Here is a 16,527-nt window from a genome sequence, read left to right as displayed (position 1 = left end):
CTACGACAGTGAAGAAAGTAAGGCACAGGAGTGTCAAGTACCAAGATCTGCGAGGTAGAAGAGCTGATTTGCACTCAAGCAACCTGACCAGACTCCGACACGGTTTCTGTCCTGCCATGTGGACTTCAGGCCACATGACTCTTACAGAGCACTGTGGTACCCATGATTCCTGTGGGCCCGTTTTATCTGCCCTTCGCCAGTTGGGAGTTGGCCTGATTCTTCTTCTTCTTCTCACACTGCCTGAGTCTGACTCCAGAAAAATAAGTCATTTGCATGAATACATAAAAACAAAATTTGTTCACAAAACAGATCTGCATATATCTGTGTGCAGATAAAGACACGTACCTATGACATTTCCAACATATGACCAGGATTGATCAGATTAAATGCAATCAGAATCTATATTGAATCCTTAAACTGTGGGAGTCACCTGTTACAATACAGCCCCACTAGAGAGGCACTGATATTTTTCATTATCTATTTTCTTCAGGACTTTAGCATGTATAATAAAAACGGTAATTAGATGGATTCATAAAATGCAGCTAGAAAGCTGCCTGTGATTTCATCTTGAGTGGTATTTTGGAGCTATTTGGGGCAGGGACCGTGTCACGGTGAAAGAGCAGGTCACCGTGAGTGCAGTGGACCCGTTGGGCCCACAAAGCCCGCTTCAGTGCTGTTGGAGCCCCGCTGCCCATCTGGGCTCAGCCTTGGCCAGAAATGACCCTCCGTGGGAGGACAAGGGACAGCTGTCTCCCCTGGACAGCCAGCAGCCACGAGTGGTCGACGTGGGAATACTCAGGTCCGACTCCTCTCCGGGGCCACAGTAACTTTAGGGGTCCGTGTGGGGGCAGCTGGGGCCTTCACAAACACTGCTTTCTCACCCTTCCTTCCGGCAGTGCTGAGTTTAAACGGGCCCCAAATCTCCCGCACTCAGCACCTGCTTCGTGGGAAGCAGGCAGGGAAACCGATGGGCAGCAGCTGGCTCGTGGCAGCCCGGCTCCCTGTGCTGTCTTCCTGCTTCGTCCTGCCCTGTCACCCAACGCGAGCAGCAGGGCCGAGCCCGGGGTTCCAGCAGTGATCCTGCGCTTCTGCGGTTCCCAGCGCTAACGGGAGAACACTCTTCCTCCATCACCCTTAGCCCTGCTTTGGACGCGTCCACGGCGGACGTGAACCCTGGGAGCTCGCAGGTGCAGGGCCTGTGCCAAGGTTGCGCACACCTTAGTTCGACTCGGCCCCGCGCCCGCGGAAGCTTCACCCTAGTAGCCAGGAGCCCCTCTGCGAGGCACGTGGAGATGTCGCATTCTGTCCGCAGCCCGTTGTCACTGCTATATTGCCTTACAGAGTAGGGACACAAGCCATGCAGCTAAGGGACCTGCTATTTCATTACCGCTTTCCTTGGGAAATGCAGTCATCCATAGCACTTTTTTAAAATGTGACAAGAGGTATGGGTTATTTTAGTACAGACATGCATCTCAGTCGTTTCTCTCCGCATCTTGACCTTAGATTAGTGTTTCATTTAGGTCAAGAAAAGAGGATGTAGGGGAGGGATGTTATTTTAACAGACAGTAAAAAGGACAAAAATGAAGAGTTTGCCTACATAAAAGTAAGTTAAAGTTAAATTCATGTATCTCAATATAATTAAATCATGCAAGAACTAGCAGTGCTATATACATTTCCACTGTTTTACTTGGGGCTTAATCTAAACTTTAATGTAAAAGAACAACTTCTTAGGCTTATGTGCGGGTTTCTTCTCTGGACTTCTACCTATTAAGAATGTTTTTGCATCCATTTTATGGGTATATTTGTATACTATATATTAAAATAATTAAAAATATTTAAATGATGGTAAAAAAGAAAGATCAGCAAGTAACTACCACCAATAAAACAGTCTGAAGCTGCCTCCAAATTTAACATCGTAGGAATTCTGAAGGAAATCACTGTACCATTTTTATTTTGTCTGTGACTATGCTTTCAAAAAGTGTTTAATTGTCACATTAAAAGAAGTTCATATACAACACAAAAATATGTAACAAAACACCCTACAGGACATAAATCTAACAGTGTATGTGATGAATAATTCCATAAAATGTCTTTTAAGATGCATTTTCTTTCCTTTTATTTTCAGTACCTGCAATATGCTTTTGACTGGCCAGTGGGCAATACGTACACACTTAAAATAGACAATATAATTGTTCTAATAAGAAATTCTGTAGTGAGTTCAATTCAAATTGGATTTAACAACTTAGTAATATAAATGTGTAGACGAAGTTACAAAAAATGAATCTTATTGTTTTCCATCTTCTACAATGTTAATTTTTTTGGTGTTTATGCCTTTTTAAAAAATAAAAACTAGCTAAATACTTAAGCACTATGTACATTTAGATTTTTGGCGGTGGTTTGTATTTTAAAAGAAATGGCTTCCTTATGATTTCCCTCAAGTTCTGGTGGAAATACTTACAGGAACTGGCTAATAAACAAAAACTGAGAGAAGCACATTCAAAATACTGATTTACTTTGGTATCAAATGGCTGAGCTTTGAAGACTAATGAAGGTAGACAAGATCATTAAAGTGAAAGGGGCTTATTTCAAATACTTGATACGTCACCCAGAAAAATTTTTTAAATTATTTTTTTGTGAAAGAGCTAAGCATCTGTGTCCACTCACTGAGAGCAGTGCAGTACCTAATAATATGATAACAAAACAAATGCCAAGGAAAAAACTCTATCTTAATTTTATCTAAATTTACTTTCAATCATTAGCCCAGCAACATTTTCCTCTCAGTGAGATGCTCCTTTGCTTCTCTTACAAGGCTGCGTCTGGGAAGCAGACAGTTTAGGTCACGAGGGAGTTAACTTAGGAGTAAATGCTTACAGTTTTAAACAAACACACAGTAATTTTTTGCTTCCCTCTTAATGTGCTAATAGTTGTCTAAAAAATGCAATTCTTAAAAAGGTACCATTTCTGATTTGTTTATTATCTGTAACCTTTGAAAACTAATCACATGAAACTACAAAACTAGCAAAACTAGGCCTTGAAAGCTGTATATAAAACATAAACTACGTCTAATTTCATACTCTCACTTATTAGTGTACTACTCAATCTTGAAAAGAAATGAAAAAGAAAAAGAAAAGGCTGCTCCAAAAATAGTCTTATACAACTCTTAAAAAAAAAACAAAAAACAAAAAACTGTTCCTTTTAACTTTACACCCTCCCCACACCTCAGTGTAAAGCACATTACTTAGTTGTCTGGGTCATGGACATTTCCAAGATGAGATTTTATATTCCCATAGATTTTATGTAACCATAGCTTCTGGTTGTCAGGAAAACCATCTTTCTTTTACTGAAAGAGCTCAGTCCGATACTGGTGTGTCCCTTCCAGTGTCCTTCACACTCATTCTTGCTCCTGGAGGCCTTTCCTCTGGTTCAGCATCTTCATCTTCATTAAAAGCTGCTGCTGCTGGAAGGGTTTTTGGAGCAAGAGCTGGAACAGTTTCTTTAGGCTTCTTTGATCCAAGATCGATGGATGCAGCTGCTGCTTTCTCTGTTGTCTGACACCTTCGGCAAACCCAGACTCGGAGATCTCTGTAGGCTTTGTTGGGAGCTCTCTTGCAGCTTCTTCCTCAGCTGACCGGAACTGGAACTTTCCTCTCTGTCACTCCCGCGGCCCTAGCTCACTTCCGCTCCTCAGCCTCCTCCTGTCCCCCTTTTCCACCCGCCTTTTTCCCAGCACGGCTCAGAAGTACTTTCCCCCATCCCCCGCCAGAGGTCAATCATTTGTTTATTGGTTTCAAGAGATTAAGAATAGCAAGAAGCTGTTGTAGATTTTAACCTGATCTTTGATAGTTGGGCTTTGATTTTAGAATTCTTTTAAACACCCAATATGAACCATGACTTTCCTTTTCTTTCTGGTTCAGCCTGAGTCACTGGGTAGGGCTGCCATCTGTCCCTTCCAGAGCGATAAAATTTCTAATTTAACACTGTCCAGAATCACAGACTTTGCACGTAGAACCCCAGGCAGCATCCTCAGAGGGACTCACTCCAGTACTTACCCTTGGGCTGTCTGAGGCCTCGTGTTCAGAAGTCCTTTTTTATCTGACCTGCAGACAAATTTCAGAGGACGGGTGCGTTTGAGCTCCCTCGCCAAAGCTCCGCTCTTCTTGGTTCCACCTACAGGGGAGCCGTCTGAGTCAGAGTCCTCTACAATCGTAGGCTTCCCATTCTGGCTAACGACTCCCTTCTCACCTCTGAACAATACACATAAAGATGAAAAAAGTCAGAAGAGGGGGGAAAGTTCAAAATTGAAAACACTATCAACTTTGAAAAGCAGAGGCCCCAAACGGAAAGCAGGAAATGTTGGTGTGGCTTGTGCATGTTCTAATCCTTATTATTCTTATTCACCCCTGGAATCATCTTGGGAAAGGAAAGGGAGTGCTGCAAATCCTGTCTTTTCCATGAAAATCTTGAATATGCCAAGAAATAGAATAACGGATAAGCAGGAATGCGGAGGAAATGGTCAGAAAATTCTGGGGATTGAAATCTGTGCCGATGAGGACAGAGCAAGAGTAATAAAACCCCACCGGGGACTTCCAGAGCTACACTGTGAATTGACTGAATTAAATGAATTAAGCGAAGACTTAGTTTAGTGGATTCTGGCACAAAATTGGGGCATGCCTCTACCCAAGTGAAGTAAACCATGTCCAGGCTCTTCGATAATACGTCAGAGGAGAGACAGCAAATATTCAATGCAGATCTCTTTGTCCAAGCAAACTGCATCGTAAGTAGCTGATGAGTTGTCCCTTTTCCCTGCCCCTGGGCTATACCCCTTCTCCAAGTTCTCCAAGTTGGAAGAGAGAGGCGCAAAGAGGCAGAGACAGAGGAGAGAGAATAAGGAGGACAGCAAAGAAGGGAAGGAAGAAGGAAAAGAAATCTCTTTGGCACAGCAATCAGCTGGTTGGCAGTGACGGAGGTACGAGAGGAGAGGAAGGAGACAAAGGGCCATTCACCGGTGCCGCATCGGATCACGCAGACAGCTGGCCAGAGCTACACGTGCTGAGACTGAGGCATGAGAGTGAACGCAGCCTTCACAGCATACATTTGCTATGGTCACGCAACGAACGAAGAGCCCACTCCGGGAGAAAGCACAGGCCAAGGGACAAGAAGTCTCTGTGAGTGCGCTGAGCTACAGGCACACACAGCAAGAAACCACGGGGAAAAGCAAGAGTGCAAAGATGAGATGACTCAGAGAATGTGATTGAAGGGAAGTTATGGACCCATCAGGGAATTCTGAGCACCCAGAAATAAAAACTGTGAACTGAAAGCACTATGGTTAAGTAGGAAATCATATTAATGTGTTAATCACATTAAATGCAAGGAGAAGGGGCAAGAAAGCAAAATGGCTAGCAGATACCATACAGGTAAGACAGCCAATGCGTGAGAGAAAATGTATGTGAGAAAATCTGTGCGCATAAAGCAGAGAACCTAGCAAGTAGAACAGAGAGTATACTCAGAGTCATAACGCAGGAAAACTGACCTGAACAAGAAACTGCGTATGTAGACAGGAAAGGTGTAGTGTGTCTGGGGAAATTTAGGAAAAAAATAAAATGTGTTCTGAATAAAATTTTTAACCATTCAAATAAATATTTGCTCAAATATACAGACAGTGTTTTTAAAATCAAAGCTATAAACCAATAAAGTCAGAGTACTTTTGTGCTATGTTTCTATCCAAAGTCAGAGGTAATAGGGCCAGGGATTTAGCTCAGCGGTTCCACCGCCTGCCTCAAAAGCACAAGGTCCCCCCCCAAAAAAAAAAAAAAAAACAAGCAAACAAAGTTAGAGATAATAACTTGATATAAATGTTGAGATATGCAACCCAGGAGCACTTATCCAGCTGCATCATCATTCAAAAATAGAAATTCTGGAAAACACTTTTAATCTTGAGAAAATGCCAGATATAAAGCATTGGGGAAGCCTTCTTGGGGAACTAAAGAAAGGACAGGCCTGTCACTTTGGAGAGTGGATAATAAAGAGGAACAGAAAATTTCTAACAAAAGTATTAGAGCAATGAAATGAAAGCCCGAGGGAACGAAAATATAACCCAAGAATTTCATATTCAGCTCAGTTGTTCTTAAGACACAATATTATTAGACATTTTTAAAAGACACAGGGAATTCAATATTTGTGAATTTTCTTGGAAAATCTTTAAATGGTAAAATGCAACAAAGTAAGAGTCGAGTCACAGAACTCAGAAATAGAAAAACATAGTAAAACATGGTGAGTGAGCATACTTTAAATATAAAAATAAGCCTTAAGAGCTGACACTGAGGCATACAGTATAGCAGTTCAAAGCTCAGACTCTGAGAATTGAGGATAATTTAAAATCTGGCTCCACTGCTTGCAAAGTGTGTGTTACACAACTCACTCAAACTCTCAGTGTCTGCGGTTTCTTACTGCAAAGTTGTGGTAGCTGACTCTTGCCGTAGCAAGCTCTGAATAAACAGCCTTTGCTAAGATAACACTGCTGCTTACCCTTCCCAGGATGCATCCTGCTATGGGAGGAGCCTGGGGCAGCCAGTGAACGTCAGCCCGTCCACTGGTGAGCCTGGCCCTCTTCTAGGACTCTAAGGTGGAAACAGATGAAAGTAAAAGGTATGGAGAAAGGGAGGAAAATACAGGAGGCAGACACAGAACAGAACTTGGAATCTACAGATTTCAATAAATGCCAGACATCGATGTGTGTACAAAAAATATTGTAAGCAGTACTAATTTTGGCCAAAAAACCATGCTAACATAAATAACCAATATGAGGATGTGAGGGAAAACTGAGGTAGGAGTGTAGATATGATTTTTTTCCTATTCATAGAAGATAGGCATTCAGTGCTATTTAAACGTGAAATACCAAACTAAAAATAATAACTATATCTGATTTTTTTCACAGTAATTTCACCTACCTTTAGAACTATCTTTTGGGAACTAAGAAACATTTGGGGAAGAAATAGTTACTGCACACTCAGATGTTTCTCTATGCTCAGCTTCATTTGTTACAGTAAACACATCAAATATATTTAATGTAAAACAATATATTCAAGGATGCCATTTTACAAAAATCGCATCCATCCATCCATCCACTGTTCTGTTTACAGACACTGAGAAAAGTTTTTTATTATATTCCCCTATCTCTAGGTGGTAGGATTTGTTTCTCCCTTGCACTGCTCGAGCTTTCATCTTATACAAATAATAAATCTTTTCTTATGGGAGAATTTAAAAGCCACCCGAGTAAGAACAAGCAAAGGCTATTTATTCAGAGCCTGCTACGGCAAGAGTCAACTACCATGACTTGCATTTAGGAAGAGATTCAAAGGCATGTGGGGGGTTGGAAAGTTTCAAAATGAGCAAAAAGGAAAACTTTGGAGATGCTCTGAGCGGAAGCCGCTGGCACAGAGAAAAAATGACTACGAGTGAGCGCTCCGCATACTTGCTTGGGGGACACCTTTGGCTTTCTCCGCCTGGTCCAATGCTGGAAACGCACAAAAATGAAGAAAGCTGTCGGTGCCTAACCAAGTCTGACTCTTCTGTGCTGGTCCTAAAGGGCCATTGTCCAGCTCCCTGGGGTGGTTGTGAGAGACGGTGGTCCAGCTCTTATACGTCTGACTGAGGAATCACAGACTGGTCATGGGTCTGAGTTTTATTCTTTTGTATGTCTTGTCGTCGTCACTTTGAGTATTTTGTCTGTTTCTACATAGAGAAAACTAACTCATCACATTGTGTAAGCATTCTGTAACTGCTGGTGGGGTCATACTGAGGGCTTCCAGTGACCGGCACCAAAGGGGGATGGATTAGTCCCAATTCAGCACCGCTGCATGTAGGCTGTGTGCTGTGAGACATGTGTGTGTATGTTGAACACATGCATATTTGTTGGGTGGTAATATTCATTTGTATCTGATTCATCTTAGCTATTCTAGGAAGTATTTCTTCTGTGTGTGTGATGCTGGGAGTTGAACCCAGGGCCCTTAGCACTGAAGTACATTGCCAGCTCTTTTTTTTTTTTTGAGACAGGGTGTCCCTAAATTGACCAAGAAAAACTGCAATCTGCCATGGGTAACAACAGGGTATTCAGCACAACACTGACTAAACTTCATTTTACCCACCGCTGAAGTGTGAACAATAAGAAATAATAGTAATAATTTACATCTTAAGGAGAAAACATTGACTATTTAACCCAAAGAATATTGTACTCAAAGAAAAATTTATATATTAAATGTATTACATTTGATTTTTTTTCTATTTCAAATCTGAAGACCCAAAAGGCCATAGGAAAGTGTATGTGGCCTTCTCCGTGTTCTGGCCATGTTGATCTTACTTTAGTTCATATTAAATGTGATTTAATCAGAATGAGACTATTTCTATTTCTGGCTTAAAAGCACAAATAAAATAGCTTTGATTCTTAACAGAACTGGCTGCTAGTCACCCACACTGATAGTTTTTCCCTCACAAGGACTTTTTTCCTCTGTTATTTCACTTTGAATATCATTGCCAGCCTGTACTACAACCCATCAAATTTCTTCCAGTATTTATTTGAATAGCAGAGCTACGCTTTCCAGCTAATTTGTCGTCCAGATTATTATGCAGCCCCAGAAACACGAAATAGTTGAAGCCAGCTATAAATATCTTATTTATGTGTAGTTACACACTATAACCTAATCCATCAGAAAGTAAGTGGGTTACAGTGGCTAATGCATAGACTTGGGTGTTAAACAGATCTGAATGTTGATTTTGCTCTTCACTCTTGGCTGTGACCTTGAGGCTGTTACCTATTTAACTGATTTAGTCTCGGTTTTTAAAATCGCTAAAATGGAGGCTAATACCAGCCTCTGTTTGGCTAACGTCATCAGAGGTGTCTAGTCTAAGGAACAAAAGCTACACAGTTTCCTTGTAATTACATGATGTAGTTGCTCTGAGACAAAGGCTACTGCGTCTCCATCAATTAAAACCATCAGTCCCACTTGATTAATTCAGCCCATTTCCACGCACACAGCAGCTGGCCTGCTCACAGAGGATGCACACACCTTCCAAGGGGGTGTGCTTTTCCACAACAGGAAGTCAGTCAGTCTGCAGGCTGGAAACCCGGATGCAGTGCTATCCAATCAGGTAGCTGAGACGATCCAATGGAGGACTGCACTCTGGGGAACAAGAACATTATTGTTTTTTACTAATAGCACTTCTAAACCTAGAACTAGGTTCAGTTTTTTTGTTTGTTATAACTGCATCTGACGAGGACTGTTTTACTTCCAATAGTCTATGATTCTGTATTCCAAACATGCAATGAACACGTATTACTTTCACATAGAAAAAATTGCTTTTAGGAAAAAAAAAAAAATGTGATTGCATTGAGTTTTATGATGCCAATCCCTTACATCCAGATTGCTGTGCTACAAAACAGAACCTTTTATCCTGAAATAGGACAGGGGAAGAAAATTGACCCAATGTGATCTTGAGAATCAGAGGTGCAGAGCTGGACTTTGGTGAAAACTATCCATGAAGCAAAATAGCACGCACATCCCAAATCATTTCATGTTTCCATATCACAGATTAAGCATTCACGATACTTAATGTTAAGTACTCTGTGTTTCTCGTACCTCTTCCTGGTGGACATTTTGTGAGGGGGGTATAAGAAAATCCTTCCTTGTTGCTCACTGACCAAGGAAATGCATTCTCTGCCTATCTGTGCTGCTTGCTGGTCACTGGCTTAATTCTGATTAGGGTTCGATGTCACAGGGTTGGCTGACACCAACACTACAGACTTGCTCACTTCAAAACAACGTTTTGTTGTAGAATTTTCACTCTCCTCTGTGCTCCCTTCCCCTTCACAGGTGACTAGAATAGAAGTCGCATTTCCTCTCGTGGGACTTGATATTGATTCACAGAAAGCTACATCTTTTGCCCAAGGGACCAGAATTGAGGCAACACAAACTCTAGATCAGTGAGTCCCTGAAGCCAGACCCTTCCCTTCTGAAAGCTGTGTTCATCTTTTTCGTGCCCTGTTCTTCTCTCCTTGTGACTCAATAGCCTTACGCATCTGTGCTAAAATTCTTTCATTTGTTCTTGCTTGTCCTTGGTACCTACTTTCTTGGCATTTAATACTTAACTTGTACTTTCTCCTTTTTTTCCAGGAAAATCTCTTAATGCGATGAGTCACAAAAGCATATCTCACAATACCCTTAAAAATCACCCCCTCTTCCATGGTCAGTTTCCCAGGTCTGACCTGTGAAAAGTAGTTTGATCCTCTAAGAGCTCCTGGCAGGTGTCCTCTCTGTCCAGCAGAGCCTTTGGAAACCTAGAGGAGATCCCTCTTCCTCATGAGTGTTGAGCATGAGTGTCAGTTTTCCTAGGAGGAAGCCAGTTAGGGTCAGCATTGAACTACAGTCCTCCATGCTCTGATCTCCTCAGTGTCCTCCAGCCCAAGGTTCCCAGAGGAGCATGCAGAAGTCTGCACGAGGACCTGACTGTGTGAGAATGGTCTCACCTGTTCCGCTCAGCGGGTGGCCCATCCAGATAGGTGCTCATCCTTGCCGTCTCTTCCTCGCATCCACTCAGGTCCACTGGGCTGGTCATGCCTTTCGACAAGAGACATGCTGAGAGGCAGCAGCTTCCTTGTTTGAATCACTTTTTGCTGCTGGACCTAAGGTTTTTCACCAGTAAAATTAGAAGTTTGGGCTAACTATTCTCTACGCATGCTGTCCATTTCATAATTCCAAGAATTTCTTCCTACAGGGGCTAGCAGTTGAGGGAAATAATTAATATACTACAGTTCCAAGAAACATAGGAAAAAAATAAGCTAGCTATGGTGGCACATGCACGTAATCCCAATACATAGGAGGCTGATGCAGGAGGATGGCCATGAGTTTGAGGTCAGCCTGGGCTACAGGAGTTAACACACAGAAAGCACTCAGTGCTGTGCAAGGGGTATGAACTCCACTCATACTAATTACATGCATAGTAATATGTCTTGGTTTATTACAAATCCACATAAGAAAATATTTCCCTAGGCCCCTGGCATGACAGAGCTGTGCTCACACTCATGTGAGGACTGTGAGAGGCCACATAACAGGTAGGGAAGGAAAGCTCAAATTCACCCCCAGAGGGCTCTACTGTACCTCTTCTCTCATCCCCACTCTCATATTTGGAAGAAGGAAATGAAAGCACTGGAAAGTCAAGGAGAAAATAACATAGTTTTCTTTCTTTTATCAGTTTACATATGCGCATTCTTCCCAAAGTAAAGTCAGCAACTCAGTACATACTTTTGATTTCTAGAGACCTCATGGCAGGAATAATGTGCTTTGTTCATGAAGAAAATGAATGTTCACCCTGGCAAGACCATATTAACCTTTCTAGATCAGTTTTCTACTAATGCCTTACAGCTTCAGATAAGACAAGATTTTGATGATGAGATCTACTTTGCAAATTTTATTTCCCTGGTAATTTTTGTGACCTGGTTGGAAGCAAAATACTCCCTCTTTTTAAAATTACTTTGAAAGATCATTGTTTACTTGGGCAGATCTGTTTCCATTGAGATCCGTGGAGTAAAAAACCACTCTAGGTCCCCTAAATGGAAGGAGCCAATGCCAGGGACTGGTTATTAGGTGATGCAAGGGCTTCGAGCCCAATTAGAAGATAGTAAGTCAACCTGTAGATTAGCAAGAACAGAAAGCTATCGCCATGCAAGGGCTGCAAGGCCATTAGGCATAAGTGGATCCCCAGAGGCCGATCCAACCCAGATCCAGAGCCACAGCAAGGACTGCCTCTTGGCAGTTAACACCCCAGGAGAGATCTTGCTGCAAGAGATGCCACCAGACACTGAGGTAGAAGGGTGAAAGCCTCCCTACATTTACTCTAAAATCTTCCCCCAGGTTCTTTTATTTTTTAATTCATTTTGCTGGTACATTTAAAGTAGACAATATAATGACAATTGTTGGAAATTTGTACCTTTCCGTAATCCATCTTGGTTCTTATTTTCTCCCCATTCTCTTGCCCTCCCTTCAACCCCTCCCTCCCTGTCGACAAAAACTTTGTTTCCATTATTTTTCGTCTCATATTAATTCTATTCCCTTCTTTCCTTTCTCCTACCCTTTCCATTTCCCCTTCCCTTTTGTCCCTTTTCTTTCTATTTCACATTATCTATTATGTTTTTTAGTCCTTATTTACACTTTCAGTTTCTCATACCAGAGAACCTATTCAGTATTTACACACATGTCCTCTTTATATCACTTAAGAGTATCACCTCAATGTGTATCCATTTAGCTATAAATGTCCCTAATTTCTCATTTTTTATGGCTGAGGGCTATCCCATTTTATTAAAAAAACACACACATTTTCTTTTCCAGTCTCCCTTTGATGGGCAATTGGGCTGCTGCCAAGTTTTAGCTGTTACAAACTGTGCTGCTACGAACATGAGTGCACCCATCCCACCATGTATGATTCTTTTAATTCTTTATGGAAGATACACAGCAGGGGAATAGGACAAATGGGTCAAATGGGACCGCTAATTCCAGTTTTTTTTATGTATCTCCATACTGATTTCCACAGTGGTTGCACCAGTCTGCACTCCCACCAGCAGTGGAGCAGGGTTCCTCTTTCCCCACAGGCTCACCTGCATTTGTTATTTGCTGATTTCTTGATAGCAGCCATCCTTTCCAGGGTGAGGTGGAATCTCAGTGTTGTTTGCATTTGCATCTCTTGATTGACCAGTGATGCTGAACATTTTTTCATATGTTTACTTGCTATTTCTACTTCTTTCTCTGAGAAAGGTTTGTTCATTGCAGATGCCCATTTTTTGATTGGGTCTTTAAATTTGGGAGGTCCAATTTTTTTAAGTTCTTTCTTTAAATATTCTAGAAAATAGACCTCTGAAGACCAGCTGGTGAAATTTTTTTTCAACATTGTGGGTTGTCTCTTCACACTGTTGGTGGTTTCTCTTGCTGTGTAGAAATTTCATAATGAGAAGACGTCCCACTTGTTGATTGTGCTAGTTCACAGGTAACGGAGTTTTGTTCATAAAATATTTTCCTACACAAATGTGTTTAAGAGTTCTACATAACATCTCTTATAGACAGTTTAGTGTTTCTGTTTTAATATTTAGTCTTTCATCCATTTCTATTTTAGTTTAGTGTATGGTGAGAGATATAGGTCTAGTTTTAATGTTTGGCAGGTTGAAACCCAGTTTTTCCAGCACCATTTGTTAAAGAAGCTGTCTTTACTCCAGTGAGGGTGTTTGGCTCCTTTGTCAAAAATGAGGTGGCTGAGCATGTCTGGGACTTGTTTCTGCATCTTCTAATCTGTTCCACTGGTCCTCAAGTCTGTTTCTTTGCCAGTACTATGCTGTTTTCCTCACAGTAGCTTTGTAGTATAGTTTCAAGTTGGGGATTATGATACCCCCTAACTTCTCTTTATTGCCTAAAACTGCCTTTGCTATTTTAAGTCTCTTCTTATTCCAAATGAATTTTTGGATTGTTTTCTCAAGGTCTGTGAAGTATACTACTGGAATTTTAATTGGAATTGCATTGAATCTACGTAGCAGTTTTGGAAGTATGGCCATTTTCATTACATTGATTCTTCCTACCCAGGAGCAAGGGATGTCTTTCCATTTTCTCATATCTTCATCAGTCTCTTTTTTCAGAGTGCTGTAGTCGTCACCAGCCAAATCTACAATTCAAAAACTATGTAGTACTTTGAATAAAATAGGCATCTATCTGCCAAACAGGCTAGTGTGATCATTAATTGAGGTGTCAACTTGATTTGAGCACTACATACCAGAATAGTACAACCCGGGTGTGTTTGTGGATGATTGACAGGTAGGCCAGCAACTGAGGAAGGAAGATCCACCTCAGATGTGGGTGGCACCAGCCAATAGGCTTGTAAGCTGGATAGAATGAAAAGGGAAAAAAGGAAGTCTTCTTTTTTCTTATAGATCTTTGCATGGCCTCTGGATGTTGTTCTTCAGTTTCTTCAGTCTTCTCATCCAGACACTCAGGCTTTCTAGTACAGACTCACACAGGACTGTGCAGTGAGCTTCACCCTTTGAATGGATCCTCCTGCTCGGCAAAGCACAGGAACAGCTCTATAACCTTCCACCTCCAATTGGGCAGAAGCCACTGGAACACTGTTTCGGATCCTGCAGGGCCCCCTGGTAGTTCCTCTGTATACACACCTTTACATACAGTATGTGATACCATGTCATACTAAATCCATCCCTCGAGTAACCCTAACACAGCTAGGAGGGAATCTGAGAGCACAAAAGCATTACTCTGCCCAAGCCAAGCAGAGCTTGTGTGTTCCCAGAGCACGTGGATGGGGACTGATTTCCAAGTGTGCAACTACTGCTAATTTAGGGCCACACAGGAGGATGTGCTTCACATCTCCTGCCTGAGCGAGTCAGTGAACAGGTTGGGTGTTTTTCCACTGCATGGGCTTTGATCATAGCCTCTCAACCACTTCCATCTCTGGAGCCCTTGGCCGCCGAGTCCATGGCAACAACAGCTCTGTCTTCCACACAGAGGAACTGTGGTGTGGAAGCTCTGGGCCAAGTCCTCACGGGAGGCTGCACCCTGTGCATCAGTTTGTTTTCCTCCCACTTGTGGGTGATCCTGAGGCTGTGTAGGAGCCACAGCAGAAAATCATCTCACAATGTCAGACAATCTGCTGCCCTGGGGACAAGTCCCAGTGCCCTAGGTTACATACCATCCCAACCGTGTCCCTCCTTCTCTGCTTCCCAGGATGGGTCCCCCACTAAACCACACCACATAAACTTTTGCTCTGTTCATTTTCAGGGAGCCCAGGTGGAGGCACTGGCACAATCATGGGAAGGCGCAGAGTTCAGGGCCAACAACTAAGTCTGGACCCAGCAGCACAACCTTCAGGTGCCCCTCAGTCACTTAGGTCCCACTTTTTATTTACTTGCTCGTAAGCACTTATTGAACGCATCAGAGTCAAGCACGGTGATAGACTCTAGGCTATAAGTTTGGAAGAAAATGGTCTAAGCTCTCAGGGACTTTACTTCTTACGGAGTGACAGAGGAACATGGATAGCAGTGTCCTCATCTGTGAAGTGATAACATCCTCCGTAGCTCAGCATGTCCGTGACTAAGAATTCAGAAATGGGACATCTCATAAACCTTTTGAAGCCTTATTCCCCAAAACAAGACCTCTGCATCCTGAGCAGAGATACAGAGACCAGCTTGAGCTGGAAACCTGAACAGCTGTGCCGACTTTTCCCCATACCATTTAAGAGTGAGATGGTTCACAGAGTTGGCATGTGTTCTACACAGGTAAAACGTGCACAATGAAACTCAATATTCTGTATAATTAAAGTTCACTAATAAAAACCTACAAATAAAAATGAGGGAGTCCTAAATCATAGCTAAAACAACCACCCTGGGTGATTCTCCCTAAGTGAAACATCAAGGGTAAGTGGACACGAAGACTTGTATTTGCAAAGAAGCCCATTGTATGAATAAAAGGTAACAGGAATGACACAAATGGCCACCGTAGGCCAATTAAATTGTTAGTGTACTTGTGATGGAATATTAACTAATCTCTAAATTTAACATCGATGTTTATTTATGACACGAAAAGGTTGGTGGAGAGATTTTTATGGAAAAAGTTCATGTTTTCTAAACCAGCGCATAGAATATTACATCTGTAAAACATTACATAAATGTGCATAAATCTAGAAGAATATTTTAACATCAGCTGTCTTTGGATGGTAGTTTATCCCATATTATATACTTCCACTATTAACATTTAGTTTTGAGTATAAAGGCATAGCAAAGTTTAAGTAAGGAAACTGAAATGATAACGGTTTATTCCCTTGAGCAGTGCTATGGGAGGGGGGTACATGTTATTTTCTTCACCACATGCTTTATTTGTTAATATACTTCAGAATATCAGGAAATTTAATATTAGTGGAAAACTAAATTAATGAAAGAGAAATTCTTCTCTGCATTGTTTTCATGTTGAGCTTCTTTTCTATGGGGAAGTTCACTGTTTAATAATTTTGGTACTGGAGCTTGTTAAGTTGGGGCTCACCTCAGTGATGAATGACTGGAAGTAGACACTGGAAGAAAACTAATATAGCTTAGAGAAGACATCTTGGAGTCAGTGAACCCTGACTTCAAATCCTAGCACTTCATCCACCAGCTGGGTGAAGTTCACAAGTTGCATCTCAGTTTCTCCAACAAAAAATGGAAATAGGAAGGCCTGGTAAGCACTTGTGAAGCTGAGGCAGGATGGGCTGGAAAGGCCAGGCACAGGACCTGGGTGGAGAGATTCTGCCTGCCCTATCCCTCCACAGGTCTAGAGTGGAACAGCTGGAAATAAAAGGAAAGGGAACTTTCACGTTTGAATCATCCTGTTTTTCTAGAATGTTAGCTCTCTTTGACATTTTCAAATATGGGAGAAATAAGAAATTTGCTTTTTAAAGAAGGAGCTAAAATATCAGCAGAGGGTTAAAATATCTTAATACAGACATTATAATTAA

The 16,527-nt window shown here is 41.8% G+C and overlaps 1 pseudogene; it reads right to left on the bottom strand.

The window, feature by feature from the left end:
• Nucleotides 1-3,238: 3,238 nt before the first annotated feature.
• LOC117286384 lies at nucleotides 3,239-10,608 on the bottom strand (annotated as a pseudogene).
• Nucleotides 10,609-16,527: the final 5,919 nt, after the last annotated feature.

Source organism: Fukomys damarensis, unplaced genomic scaffold (assembly GCF_012274545.1).
Source record: "Fukomys damarensis isolate Sample0158 unplaced genomic scaffold, DMR_v1.0_HiC HiC_scaffold_16, whole genome shotgun sequence".
Lineage (NCBI taxonomy): Eukaryota > Metazoa > Chordata > Mammalia > Rodentia > Bathyergidae > Fukomys > Fukomys damarensis.
Note: the sequence above shows the minus strand (reverse complement) of the source record. Positions and strands in the feature narration are given on the sequence as shown.